At 44.2% G+C, this 13,675-nt stretch overlaps 1 protein-coding gene and 1 non-coding gene across 3 annotated transcripts in view; both read right to left on the minus strand.

The window, feature by feature from the left end:
- Positions 1 to 4,741, minus strand: part of Matr3 (matrin 3) — a 36,706-nt gene extending 31,965 nt beyond the window's left edge. The window contains exons 1-4 of one of the 2 annotated variants that reach the window (XM_048442433.3): positions 4,658 to 4,741; positions 3,840 to 3,874; positions 2,036 to 2,098; positions 1,282 to 1,341 (exon numbers count right to left, since the gene is read on the minus strand). The gene's annotated coding sequence lies outside the window, so the exon portion shown is untranslated. Of the gene's footprint in view, positions 1 to 1,281; positions 1,342 to 2,035; positions 2,099 to 3,261; positions 3,368 to 3,839; positions 3,875 to 4,657 lie in introns of those variants that run through there. The other variant, XM_085699711.2, reaches the window with a different exon arrangement.
- Positions 1,466 to 1,657, minus strand: LOC125405886 (small nucleolar RNA SNORA74). The gene has a single exon (XR_007233708.1). It is a non-coding gene; the product is annotated as a small nucleolar RNA SNORA74 (small nucleolar RNA).
- Positions 4,742 to 13,675: the final 8,934 nt, after the last annotated feature.

The following is a 13,675-nucleotide window of genomic DNA, read 5'->3' on the forward strand; positions in this document are numbered from 1 at the left end:
ATCCTCTTACCTCCACTAGTGAGTAACACAATTATGTCTGCACATGCTCACAAAACTGTAGACACAAAATTAAAAGCCCTGCAGGAGAGGAATGGCAGTACATGCCAGTAATCAGACTGTTTGCAAGGTACAGGAAGTTACTGTTACATAGTTACATAGTTAAGGCTTGGTCACACAAGACTGTCTCTTTTAAAGAATACACTAAACCAGATGTAGCACCAGCAACCCCATAACTAGCGAGATAGGCAGTAGGATGGGTGCGGGAGTACTCACCTACCATTCTAGCACTTGGAGATACTATGGAGATAGTATTAGGCCAAACACAAGGAAGTCTCAAAAAAGTCTTGGGCCTGACAGATTCAGTGGTTAATCTTGCTGGCCCCCTAGAATACCTGGTTCTGAGTCAATCATCCCAGGGTATCCACACACATGTCATATACCTTTGCTTAAAATATCTTTAAGTCATTACAAATGGCGAAAACCACTAGAATAGAAGCCATATAAACCCAAGGATAAGGAGGATCATTTTTTTCTTTTAGATAATTTAGTCACTTTATTCTTTTCAGATAAGGAATACAGACAATAGTTCGGCGTGATTCACGACTCCAGCACTTAGGAGGCTGATCCAGGAGGATCACCTAGTGATCCTAAAATCTTATCTAAAATGTGTGAAGATATATTTTGATACTGTAACTAATGCTGTTCCATCCCAAGGTCTGAATGTCACTCAAAGGTCAGAAATGTTACTAAATCTATTTTGCTACCTCTTTGTCAGTAGCCCCTGAGAATTTTTTTAAAAAAAGCTTTTTAAACATTTGGGAATGTTTACCCTCAAAGTTTCAATGAAATTCCAATCTCAGTGTTCATCAGTAAACTTTATTGGAATATAGCCGCATTCATTTGCCGATACATCGTCTGCTTTTCACAGTTGCAAAAAACACAGTATTAACAATATTTCCTATCTGGAGTGTACCAAGGTCCCCAAAGTGTTTGAAATGTTCTGAGCTCTCATAAGATGGCTACTATCCAAATAGATCGAGAACAAGTAGTGACCCATCTCTCCAGTAGTACAGGGCCATCATTTAGTACCTCAAGAAATTACAGCTGGAGATGTGGCTCAGTTGCCCTGGGTGTGAATCCCATCAAGGCCCATGCCCCAAACTGTAGCTGGACTTTGCAAGCACTCCCTGGAATTACCACAGCTCCTTAATCCTCTGAGGAAAATTTAACTTCCCCTCCCAGTGAGTACTTTAAGACCTCGACATTACAGGGACCACATACATTACTCAAAACACGGTGTTGTCAGACTGAAGTCCTGATGGAGGCAGTTTTCTCATTCTCCTAGAATTAACAGAGAAGGTAACACGCTGTCAGTAAGGTGCCAGGTTTAGTGCAACGGAGGCAAAGCGTCCTCCCCACACTACTGCATTCCATTCAGTTCTATTCCTTTTAGCATGAAAAAAAAATTGTTTGCACCTAGACTAGGACCAACTCCACAAGGAGCCATTCCACTCTCAGGGATGCAAAACACTGCCTGAAGGTATTTGGCACCGACACCAAAACAGTGCGGAGCCACCCCCAATAGAACAGCGCTTATTCTCCCAACAGTGTAACACAGTCACAGGCACCACAGCCTGGACAGCTGACAACTGTTGGATCACTCCAGAAAATCTCCTTTCCCTCTCATGTACACTCGGACTGACTGCAGGGAGCAGACATGAACAGACACTTCTCCACCAGCTAGATGTTGGACCTACACTCCCAGTTTTATCCAACAGCAGTCTCTGCCACTTGGCAGGGACTAAACTTCGACTCTTAGCGGTGAACAAGACACACTGCACTTTGTCTTCTAGGACTCACAATATCCCTATAAATCATTCCTCAGTTGGAATGGCAGACACAAAGATCCTTCACACTGTCAAACAAAAACACCAATACAGTGAACTCCAAGAGTGAATCTGCTTCCCTTTGTTTCCTGATGCGTATCTATAGTGATGAGGCAGAGAAGGCAGTCAATGCTAGAATAGACACTTACCTGATAACCACACCTGCACTACTTCTCTCAGGGGGGCGAAGACCACCCTACTTCCAAGTCATCCTAAAGAGACCAAGCAAATAGGCTTAGAAATTCATAATAGTTAGGCATTAACAATGCACTATATATACAATTATAAGTAACTAGTCAGTCCTCCCGAGACTGAATATTTGAAGCGAGTTATCCTTTGTCCTTCCACTCAAATAAATGTAATTTGTTTTGTCTTCCTGCTAACTCCTCTGAAGCCCTCTGCCCCTCGCTAGCCCTAAGACCATTCCCAGTGAACACTTGAGTCCTTTTAAGAGGTGAATTTAAAGAGCGCTCTGGCGGCCTGCCACCCAAGTCCCCGAAAGCTGGATCAAGAAGATCAAAGGAAGGGACAGTTGGAATTATCTGAGAACAGTAATTATGGGCATGAACCCAAGGGCAGGTGGAGATAGATGGGGCGGTAGAAGAGGGTTTGAAATGGGTAGCGCAGGGCAGTAACTTTCCTGTCAATACTGTCATTAGTACTAGTTTCTGATTGGTTTGGTAGCCTATGGCATTAAAGAGCAAAGGGGTGGCTTGATAGACCAGATTAAACCCCTTATTTGGGTCTCCTAAAACACCTCTCAGGGTAAGTAACTTCTGGAAATTGATTAAGGGGGCCTGTTTACAGAGCTCACTCCTGGCTATCCCTGAGTGTCTATTCAAATTCAAGTGAGTTGCTGAGTCATGGAACTTCAGGCTGCTAAGGACCCCTGTCCAAAAAGAGAGGAAAGAAAAGGGAAGGGCCTAGGCAGGATGCCAACCACTTAGGATGTGGGTGAGACACACTGAGGGTAAGTTTGTCTGTGGAAACCAGGATATTAGCTCTCACAGAAGCAATAACTAGGTAGGCTCCATTGGACAATCACGATTCATTCTAAGTGATGGGTTTGCCTAAAATTGGGGCATTCTTAGAGAATCAGCATCCTAATAATAAAAAGATCAAACAAAAGATATCTAACTGTTCACTTGCCACTGTTTGACCTAAGCTTGGTTCCCAGAACCCCATGATTAATCGATACATTTATTGAAGAACTAGAGCAGAGCACTAACTTTTGTTGAGACTGGGCTTCTAGAAAACCTAAAGATGATCCGGCATGCCACAGTGCCAGATTCAGCATTCCCCAGTGAGCTCATTCCATGGCGTACTTCTGAAGTCTCTTTTTAGAAAGGGATATTGGCCGGCATTGGTGGCTCACCCTTTAATCCCAGCACAGAGGCCTGTGAATCTGTGAGTTGAGGCCAACCTGATACACAAATGAGTTCTACGATGCTGGCCAGAGCTGTTGACACAGAGAAACCCACCTAGAAAAATGAAAGGGGTGTCATAGTCCAGCTCTTATTACTGTGGGGAGGGGGAGCAATGCACTTTTAGTGAGAGCACATTCTAGTAATTTCCTCCACTGTCTCAGGGCCAGCTCAGACTAGTCACAGGCACTAAATCTGGATTTTTCTGTTTACACCCTCACTGGCTTGATTTCTTTTGTTCTGCTTCCAAGTTGTGATTTGAGTAACCCATATCAAACTTGCCAGACCAGAACCACTGAAGACCTGGCTTTTAGGCTTCTTCCTGCACAGCTTGCTCTTACCTTAGCGGGTAAGCAACTATGCTGACATCCTGGAATAGTTAACAACAGAGTTGGCATGAACTAGGCCCAGAACGCCAACCAGCTATTGGCTGCTGTTCTCCCAGCCGTGTAACACTTGCCTAGGTACAAGAAAACCTAGGTAGCTGCCTACAGCTGGGGCAAAGGAGAACCAGCGGAATCTTACTCACCAGGGCAGGCATCTCCTGAAACTGGCAGCCGGGCACTATGAAATCAAAACATCCCAGATTAAAATCAGCCAGCAGTTAACGCCCGTGCAGTTTAAAAAAAAAGGAAGAAAAAAGAAAATAAAAAAAAGGAAAAAAAGAAAACAAAACTCTCTGCCCTCAAACCCCCTTCACCTTGTGAAGGTTGAGCCACAGACAGACACAACAGTAGACAAACAGCTTACCTTTGGGAGCTCTATCCCTCAAGAGCTTATCCATTAACCAAAATAACTGCCTCAGAGTTCTATAGTAGGATTACAGTAACTATCTAATAACTGAATGTAGTTGCCGTGTGAGGCAACTACAAAGTGAGCTAACACTTTGCACACCATTATAACATATAAAAGGCAAGTTACCCAAACTCATGCCATTCCCAAACCTCACGTCTAACCCACTCTAAGCAATTTAAAGGAATAGGAAAAATAATATAGGCCTCATTGTTCAGTTCTAAATACCCTTTCAGGGCGTGGGCTGAGGCAGCTCTGGTTCCCCATGGACACGTGTTCCTCACAAACCGTTCGCAGTCCCTGCCCGGAGCTCCAGAAATGCTAAACTCTGAACATATTCCAGGTGACTCCCCAGCTACAGAGGGACCGCACCTCACTGGTGGCAACTCTTCGAGTTACGATTTCCCCTAATCCCTTCAAGATGACCTCCAAGACCGGAGGCACAAGGAAACAAGCCCCCGTCTCTTCCCGTGCCCAGGCAGAAGCCTCCTCACCCTCCGTCTCGCCTAGGTAGGTAAAATCTCTAGGACCTCTCCTCGTCGGGCCCTCACTCACCTGCACGTGCTCGGAGCTCTGCAGGACACAGCAGCCTTGGCAAAGGCCACGGAGGAAAGGGCTGCCCGGAACCGGCGGGAGCCCCACCCCGGGGCGGTTGCAGGGCGGGGCGATGAGTCCCGCCCAAGAAAGGCGGGGCTAGAAACACACCAGGCTGACGAAGTAGGAGAGTGAAGTCCTATTAACACTGACCTGTCTTAGAGAATTGCTTTGTCTCTGAACAAAGGCTACGTTTGCCCTGGTCCTTATGCATAGGAGCCCTAGGTTTGCAACTGCTAAAGACAGAGCCCCTCGTGTTCTACTGGGGTCAGGCTGACTGCCTACGTACACCTACTGCTTGCGATAGCGGTTTCTCTTCCACATGTGGCGCCCTTTGGTTGCTGCTGATCTAGCCCATGCCTTTTGTGCCTCCAGTGCAGATCTTTCAGCATCTGCTTTGATGGTCGGTTAACGGTGCCCCTACCCATACAGATCATCTCGCTTGGTCCTGTTTTAAAACCTGCAGACCACACCCCTGATGTCCTTCAGTAAAATCTTCGAGTGGACAGATTTGGGCTGCTCCAATACAGTAAGCTAAAGCTCATATCCTTCATCTGAATAGACACCTCTCTGTTACCAGGATTTCTTTTGAATACTAACGTTTCTTTTCCGTTGTAGTTAAGGATTATGATTCTATACCGCTAAACAAATGGTGATTCTGGGGTCTGAACCCGATTTGTAACTTCTTCAAATCTTGCTTTCCAACTCCCCATCTCCCTTTCCTAGCCTCTCCGTTGATTATTACACCTGTCAGTAAAGGTCAGGCAAGCCTCTGGGGATCAGCTACTCTTTGGCATCTGCCAACACGTTTTATTACCTATTTCCTCAGTTCCTTCATGAAAGGGGGTGGGCGGTCCTGTACATTCCAGCCTTAGCAAACCTCCTTTGAAAACACCGTGGCACCCCAAATTGATTCCGACAAGAGACCCTAGGCTACAGAGCCAAAGAACCTACTGGAGAAGTAGCAATCACCAGTCTTCCTCCCCAGGTCTGATGGAGTTGGACACTGCCCCTAGCTAGGGAAAGGCTTACAGAAATGCAGTAATTTAAAGGTCACATGGCCAATGCTGGGCTGGAAAGCAGGGCTCTGCTTTGCAGTTAAAAAGGAATGTGGCTGAAGACTGCTGTCATAATCAAGGCAGCGTCCGGCTGTCACAGTGTATTCATGAAAGAGGGTTCATGAGCCCTATCAAGCCTAGCAGGTTGGCTGGGTAATTGTCCTGCAGAACTCTGCTAAAGGAGGAATTGCATTGGCACCTCATGGATTTTGCTATCTTCCCTTCCAAACCCACAAAGCAGAGAAGGCAGAACTACCTGAAGAATTCATGAAAGGAGAGATGACAGTAGAGTGTGTGTGCACTTGTTCATGAGGGACTTCAGAGAGGAGGCAGGAAACAATTGAACACAGGGAGATGAGGGTCTCTGAGGAGAAAGCGATCAAGAACCTGGAGTTGACTATTCACAATGTAGTCTAGTTAGATGTAGAAGGCAAGAATTGTGTAAAAGAAAGGCCAGTCACTGTGAATATGGCTATGTGGTGAGCCCTGTTCTCATGTCACAGTGAAAAGGTAGCAACATTTTTTTTTAGGGATGGGCCATTTAGTGTCCTGTGGAGAAAAACATGGATTATAATTCCTTCTTTTCATAATGAAAAAAATTCTTCACAGTCAGCCTTTAAAAAAATACATCCTTGCTGGATGGTAGTGGTACATGCCTTTAATCCCAGTCCTCGGAGGCAGAGGTAGGTGGATCTCTGAGTTCGAGGCCAGCCTGGTCTACAGAATTGAGTTCCAGGACAGCCAAAGCTACACGGAAAAACCCTATCTAAAAAAAAAGAAAGAAAAAAATATAACCTTTTAAGTCATGGTACTGGTTGATTTATGTGTATGTAGGTTTATTTTATTGTTATCCATTCAACAATTATTTTTCTATATTTTTGTCTCCTATACTGGCAGCGACAAGACTGTAGGGAAATAATAAAAACACAGAAGGAACGCTTCTCTTGTTTACAATGTTAAGAATTAAATACCAGATCTTGATTTTTTGAAATCAAATCTTGCCTACCATCGCCGGATCCTGAATTCATTACATAACCCAAGAAAGAACATTTCCAGAACAATAATGTGGATTGGTGGGAAGCAAAGGATGAAAGCATAGAACAAAAGTCCAGCCAGAAGTGACCAGCTCCCCACGCTTCTTGCTATCTCTTCATTTCCCTTTTCTTGTCTTTCTATCCCCCCTTGGTGTGTGTGCATGTGTGTGTAGACAGGGTTTCTCTTCATAGCCCTGGAACTCGCTCTGTAGACCAGGCTGGCCTCAAACTGATAGAGATCTGCCGGCCTCTGCCTCTCGAGTGTTGGGATTAAAGGCAGACTGCCTCCCCACTGCCTGGCTCCACCCACTCTTTCTTGTTTCTTCCTTGGTCCCTTTTTCCATTAGACTGCTCTTTTCCTCTTCTACCTCGACAGGGACCGCTAGTAGAGAAATACTAATAATTTGTTCAGTTAGCCATTCAACAGATGCAGATAAAGTCAGAGATAGAGATTTCTGTTTGCCCAAAGCTTAGAGTCTAGTAGGAAGTCACATATACTACACATATGGCTTGTGGCAGCTAGCATGGCCTGGGAGAGTTCTAGAGATGGCTAAATTCTCTCTCACTGACCCTAAGTGTTTAGAGGAGATTCTTTTTTTCTTTTTTTTTAAACTATGTACTACACTAGCTGGTAAATAAATAATAGCTACCCAAGTTAGATAGGGGTTCTGTGTTGCTACTATTATTTCTCAAAAGCATAGTTAGATTGCCAAGGATGTGGAAAAATTAAAATCCTCGTGTGCTCTAGTAGCAATGTAAATGGTAAGAAGGTGCGCCTGCTTTGGAGAACAGTCTAGCAGCCAGGTTCAGTGGCACGACACATGTTTACAACATCCACCTCAAAGGAAGATTGTCACATGCTTGAAGCCAGCCTGGGCTACATAGTCAGTGTCACTTCCAGACTGTCAAGGTGATATTAAAAAAAAATCTTTTCTCAAATGTTTTAAAAAATATTGATTTATTTAACCTGTATGCCTGCACACACACACCAGAAGAGGGCACCAGATCTCATTATAGATGGTTATGAGCTACCATGTGGTTGCTAGGAATTGAACTCAGGACCTCTGTAAGAGCAGCTAGTATTCCTAACCTCTGAGCCATCTTCTCCAGCCTTTTTTATTTTATTTTACTTTATTTTTGAGACAGGGTTTCTCTGTAGCTTTGGAGCCTGTCCTATACTAGCTCTTGTAGATCAGGCTGCCCTCAAACTCACAGAGATCTGCTTGCCTCTGCCTCCCAAGTGCTGGGATTAAAGGTGTGCACCACCACCACCTGGCTCAATTTTTTTTTTAATTTTAAAAAAAGAAGAAAAAGAAAAGAAAGAAAGATGAGCTTGGAGGGATGGCTTAACAGTTAAGGGCACTGGCTGTTCTTCCAGAGGTCCTGAGTTCAATTCCCAGCAACCACATTGTAGTGAAAGACCTCCGGAGTGGGGAGACTCTCACTCAAGTCTCGGGATATCATGATACCACCCCCTCACCAGGAACTCATGAGAGACTGTCCTTGCTGCAATCACACTAGGTTTATTGACAGGACAGGAACCAGTGCACTGGGCCAAAACTCATTTCCCACGCGGGGTAGAGAGTTCGACCCCGAGTAACTGGGAGAAGGGGTATTTAAAGGAAGAAACCACAACCCAGTAATCCAAAGGGGGTAGGGAGGGTGTCATTGGAAAATTCCGAAAATACCAGTGATCATTGAAAAAATTCCGAAAATACCAGTGATAATCACAAGGGGGTAACTTCCTGTTTCTCAAGATTATTCAAGACTATAATCTAACTTCAACTAATTCCTGAAACAGACTCACTGAACTGGCTAACCTAGATTTTTGGCTCTTCTCTTCCAGCTAGATGGGTCTGGATTTATCTGGGCCTTTCAGTGGCTCCTAACCATCTATAATGAGATCTGATGTCCTCTTCTGACCTGCAGGCACACATGCAGACAGAATATTGTATACATAGGGAGGAGAGTGGAGAAAAAAGTATAGCTCAATAAAAACAATAAAAAAAAATAAAACACCTTTTTTTTTTAAAAAAAAAAAAAGAGCACTGGCTGCTCTGGAAGAGAATCGGGGTTCAGTTCCCAGCACCCACATGGTGTCTCACAACTGTCCATAAATGCAGTTATGGATCTGACTCCCTCTTCTGGCCTCCAAGGGCATTAGGTGTGCACATGGGTACATATAAAATTTAAAAAGAAAGAAAAGACTAAGAATTTCTCAAATAGTTTATCTGGGCTACTTTATGATCGTGACTTTGTGCCTACATATCCATACAAAGGACTGGAAACAGGATTATGAAAAATCTGTGCAGTGCCCTGACAACCTGAGTTCAACCTGATTCACATAGGAGAGGTCCAGCCCCTGTATGTTGTCCTCTGACTTCCACAGGCTTATTCTGGTATGCATATGTGTATGTGCACGTGTGCTCTCCCCCCACCCTCCATAAAAGTAATTAAAACAATTTTGAGACGGTCTATGTAGCATTGGCTGACCTGGAACTCACTATGTAGACCAAGCTGGCCTGGAAACTCATAGAGATTGACCTGTCTCGTCCTCCTGAGTGCTGGGTATGGACTTCAGGTCCTCTGCAAGGACAGGAAATGTTTCCTAACTTCAGCATATCCCATGCCTCTTTCCATTTCTTCTTTCTTTCTTTCTTTCATTTTTTTTCCTTTCTTCTTTTTTTTTTTCTTTCTTTGGTTTTGAGACACAGTTTCTTTGTGTATGCCTAGCTGCCCTGGAACTCACTCTGTAGACCAGGCTGCCCTCTAACTCAGAGCTCCACCTGCCTCTGTCTCCTGAGTGCTGGGATTAAAGGTGTGTGCCACCACCTCTGGCCTTTCTTTCTTGGCACAGGGTCTTAGTATATCATTTAGGCTGATCTCACATTTACCACGTAACTCAAACTGGCCTTGAACTCTGTGATCATCCAACCGCAGCCTCTGGAATTATGGGTATGTAGCACTGTGACTGACCGGACTGTACACTTTAAATGGGTGAATTTTATGGTATATGAGTTATATCGCAATAAAGATGTAAAAATCACAATGAAAAGAATAGTGAGGGGCCTGGAGAGATGGCACAGAAGGTAAGAGCACTGGCTGTTCTTCCAGAAGTCCCAGGTTCCATTCGCAGCATCCACACGGCAGCTCACAAACCTCTGTAACCACAGTCTGCGGTGATCCAATGCTCTCTTCTGGCCTCTGAGGTAACCAGGCACTTGAATGGTGCACAGACATGCAGTCAGACAACCCATACATATAAAAATAAATTTGAAAAAAAAAAGAATATTTGGGAAAAATTGCACCCCTGCTTTTAATTCTAGGCTGCCAATCTGTTTTGTTTTGTGGCCATTTTTAAGGTCTAGAAAGGACTTTTTCTTGTGTTCAATGACTTCTCAACATTTTTTCCTCAGTCTCTGGGAAAACATAAGGCATGTGGGCCAGCAGCACAGCCGATTGGAAGAATTTCATTCATTCCCATCCTTCCACTTCCTACCCCAGCTACCTTATGATGTCTCAGTTCAACATGTATGAAGTCCCTACTACGCATAAATGCATAGGACTGGAAAGAGCCAATGTCTCTTTACTTTCTCCAATATTTGAAATTATCTTATGATAATGAACTCTATGTAAACAAAAATAGCACTTTAGATAAAATGCCAATAATAGCCCTAAGGCAGCTTGGGACATTGGGCTCCTTCTATTGCGTGTAGGGCAACATAGAGACAACAGCAAGACCGCTCCCCAGTCCTTGGAGCTGAGCAAACTCCAGGACTTGGCTCCCCCTCACATGCCTCCAATCAACCCTTCCTTTGGTTGCTAGACTCAATTTGTTAGTCTATTTTCATACCCCTCATTTTCTCACCATCCCCACCCCCACAAGGTCCAAATTGGCCCTCCAACACTGAAACCATTTGCCGGAAATTCATTAAACTGAACACATGGGAAATTACAGAGGAGATTTCACTTGTCACTTAGGCTCAAATATAGAAAGTAATTTTATGAGGCCAGTGCCGGGAGGCTATTTTTACCTTGTGTGTTTGTGCTGAGCTCCCTTATCCTGCAGTCTCTCATTCTTCTCTTCCTGGCTATCTCCCCTTTTCTTTGTTTTTTTTTTTTTCCCACAAACTAAATGTTGCCCTTTAAATCTTTATCCCAGCGTCACACTCGAGTTGTCACAGATTCCCTTATCTCACATTCTGGCGTCTATTTCTGACGTCATGATCCGTTCACCATGCAGCAGGCCCTGTGCTAGGCACCGGGATGGGCGGTGGAGAGACAGAGTCCCTGCTATTATGGAGTACAGCCTGATGAAGGGCCCCAGAGACAGAGAATTCAGATTTGGTCACCAGAAAGCTGGGAGGAATAGATTTGTACCTTTCTGATTCTGACATGAATTTTCCTACCCAGTAAAGGGGGATGCAAAAATAGCCAGAGGCCCGGCGTGTTTATGAGGAAATAAGCCCATTATAAAAGGAGGTAAGAACACCATAGGCCCGACTTACATGTGCTGTGTAGTTCCCTAGGCAGAGAGAACGTGGGTTTGGGAGTCAGATTTAGGTTTGATTCTGACTACTCCACTCACAAATTCCTAGCTTGACTTTGAAATAAGTGACCTCCGGGCCTCAGTTTCCTCCCCTGTAAATTAGGAGCAGTATCTGGGCATGGTAGCATGTACCTAGACTCAGTTACTGCAGATGCTGTGCCAGCAGGATTTCTAGAGCCCAGAATTTGGAGATAGCCTGGGCAATGCACCAAAGTGCAATCTCTTAAGAGAAAAAAAAAGGAAAAGAAAAACGAGAAGAAGACTACTGTTAGCCTCTTTCTTAGTGGCTGCTGCCTTTTAAGCTGCGGCTATGCTAACCAGTAACTGCGACTCGGCCACTCCGCAGCCTAAGGAAATTCAGTTCCCGCATGCACCGACTCTTTCAAAGCCGCTAAAAGAGCTTACCTAGATCTCTGTTCTGGTAAAGAACTCAAGATTCAAAGGTTGAGGTAGAATCCTGCTTCCCAGAGAGGCTGAAGAGCAAGCAACTCACCTCCAAGCCTCCAGTGTTTTTTCCTGGCCCCTCCCTACAACTTCCTGTCAACTAGTTGCTGACTCAGACTCCAGACCACAGGTGAATTTTATCTAATCAAATACATCCCTGCATCCTTATACAAATGTTCCAGAGCATAAACAAAAGTAACCCACTTAGGTGGTGCACACCTTTAATTCCAGCACTCGGGAGGCAGGGGCAGGCGGATCTCTGAGTTCAAGGCCAGCCTGGTCTACAGGAGCTAGTTCCAGGACAGGCTCTAAAACTACAGTGAAACCCTGTCTCGAAAAAACAGAAAAAAAAAGTAACACACGTAAAATAATATTCTTCAACAGACTACATTTTTTTTCATAGTTTAACCTCTTTCCATTTAAATTTTTTTTTTTAAGTGGGGGCAGTAGGGTCGCTCTGAAGCCCAGGGTGTTCAGGAACTCACTGTGTAGCTCAGGCTGGACTCACACTCACGGCAATCTTTCTGTCTCATCATGCCAAGTACTAGTGACCTTTTGTGCCCAACAATTTTTTTAATTTAAAAATATGGATCTGAGCCAGGCCTGGTAGTACAAGCATTTAACCCCAGCACTCCAGTGGCAGAGGCAGGCAGACCTCTGAGACTGTGGCCAGCCTGGTCTACAGAGTGACTTCCAGGACAGCTAGGGCTGCAAAGAGAAACTTGTCTTGAAAAGCAATAAATAAAATAAGGACCTGGGTGGATGGGTGCTTAGGCAGTAGAGTCGCTTCTGTATAAGCATGGAGATATCCGAAGCCAGATGTGGTGGCTCTTGGAACCACAGCAGAGACAGGCAAATCCCTGGGGTTTTAAGGCCATTCAGCTTAGACTAATTATCTAGTTTCAGGCCAGTGAGAGGCCCTGTCTCAAACAAACGAAAAGGTGGACAGCACCTGATGAGAATCAATACCCAAAATTGTCTTTTGATTTCTTCACATATATCTGCACCTGCACACCTGAACACACACACATATTAACATGCATGTGCACACACAGTAAAAGTAACCTCATTTTAGAGTTACTATATAGACCAAATGAAATATTATATATAATGGACCACACAAATGTCAATGTATGTTACGTTTTTTTTCTCTTCTCTAAACTACCCTTAAATTCCACAATTAAAAATATATGGGTTGTTGGGCCAGTGAGGCTGCACAGTGGGTAAAAGTATTTACTGCCAAGCCTGGTGACTGCAATTTGATTGATCCTTGGGACCACATGATAGAAATGAACTTTCACATGTACTATATGGTACATGCTTGCCCATGCATGCATACACACAAGCATATTCTCTCTCTCATATACAAACAAAATTAATAAATGAAGTTTGTAAAAGTGAATATATATGGGCTGGGGATATTAGTGCAGTTAATAGGGTGTGGCAGTGACTGAGCCCAGCAATGCATTAGACCAGGCTTCACATGCACTCCTTTAATTTTAGTATCTGGGAGGTGGAAGCAGGAGGATCAAGGTCAAGGTCATCCTTAGGTATATAGTTTGAAGCCAACCTGAACAAAATGAGACCCTATCTTAAAGCAAACAAATAAAAGCAGTTAAACACATTAACAGGCCTGGCAGCACTGATCTGTAATACCAGTTACTCTGAGGCTCAGGCAGGAGAAGTAGGACTCCAAAACCTGCCAGACCTATACAGTGAACTCAAGACTAGACTAGGCAACTTAGTGAGACCCTATCTCAAAATTCGAAAAAAAAAAGTGAAGTGTGTGTATATGTGTATGTGTCTGTGTGTGTCTGTGTGTGCATGTGTATGTGTGTATGTATATGTGTATGTTTGTATGTCTGTGTTTGTGTGTGTTTGCACGTGTGTGTGT

The sequence above is a fragment of the Myodes glareolus genome, chromosome 13, assembly GCF_982192425.1.
Source record: "Myodes glareolus chromosome 13, mMyoGla1.1, whole genome shotgun sequence".
NCBI lineage: Eukaryota > Metazoa > Chordata > Mammalia > Rodentia > Cricetidae > Myodes > Myodes glareolus.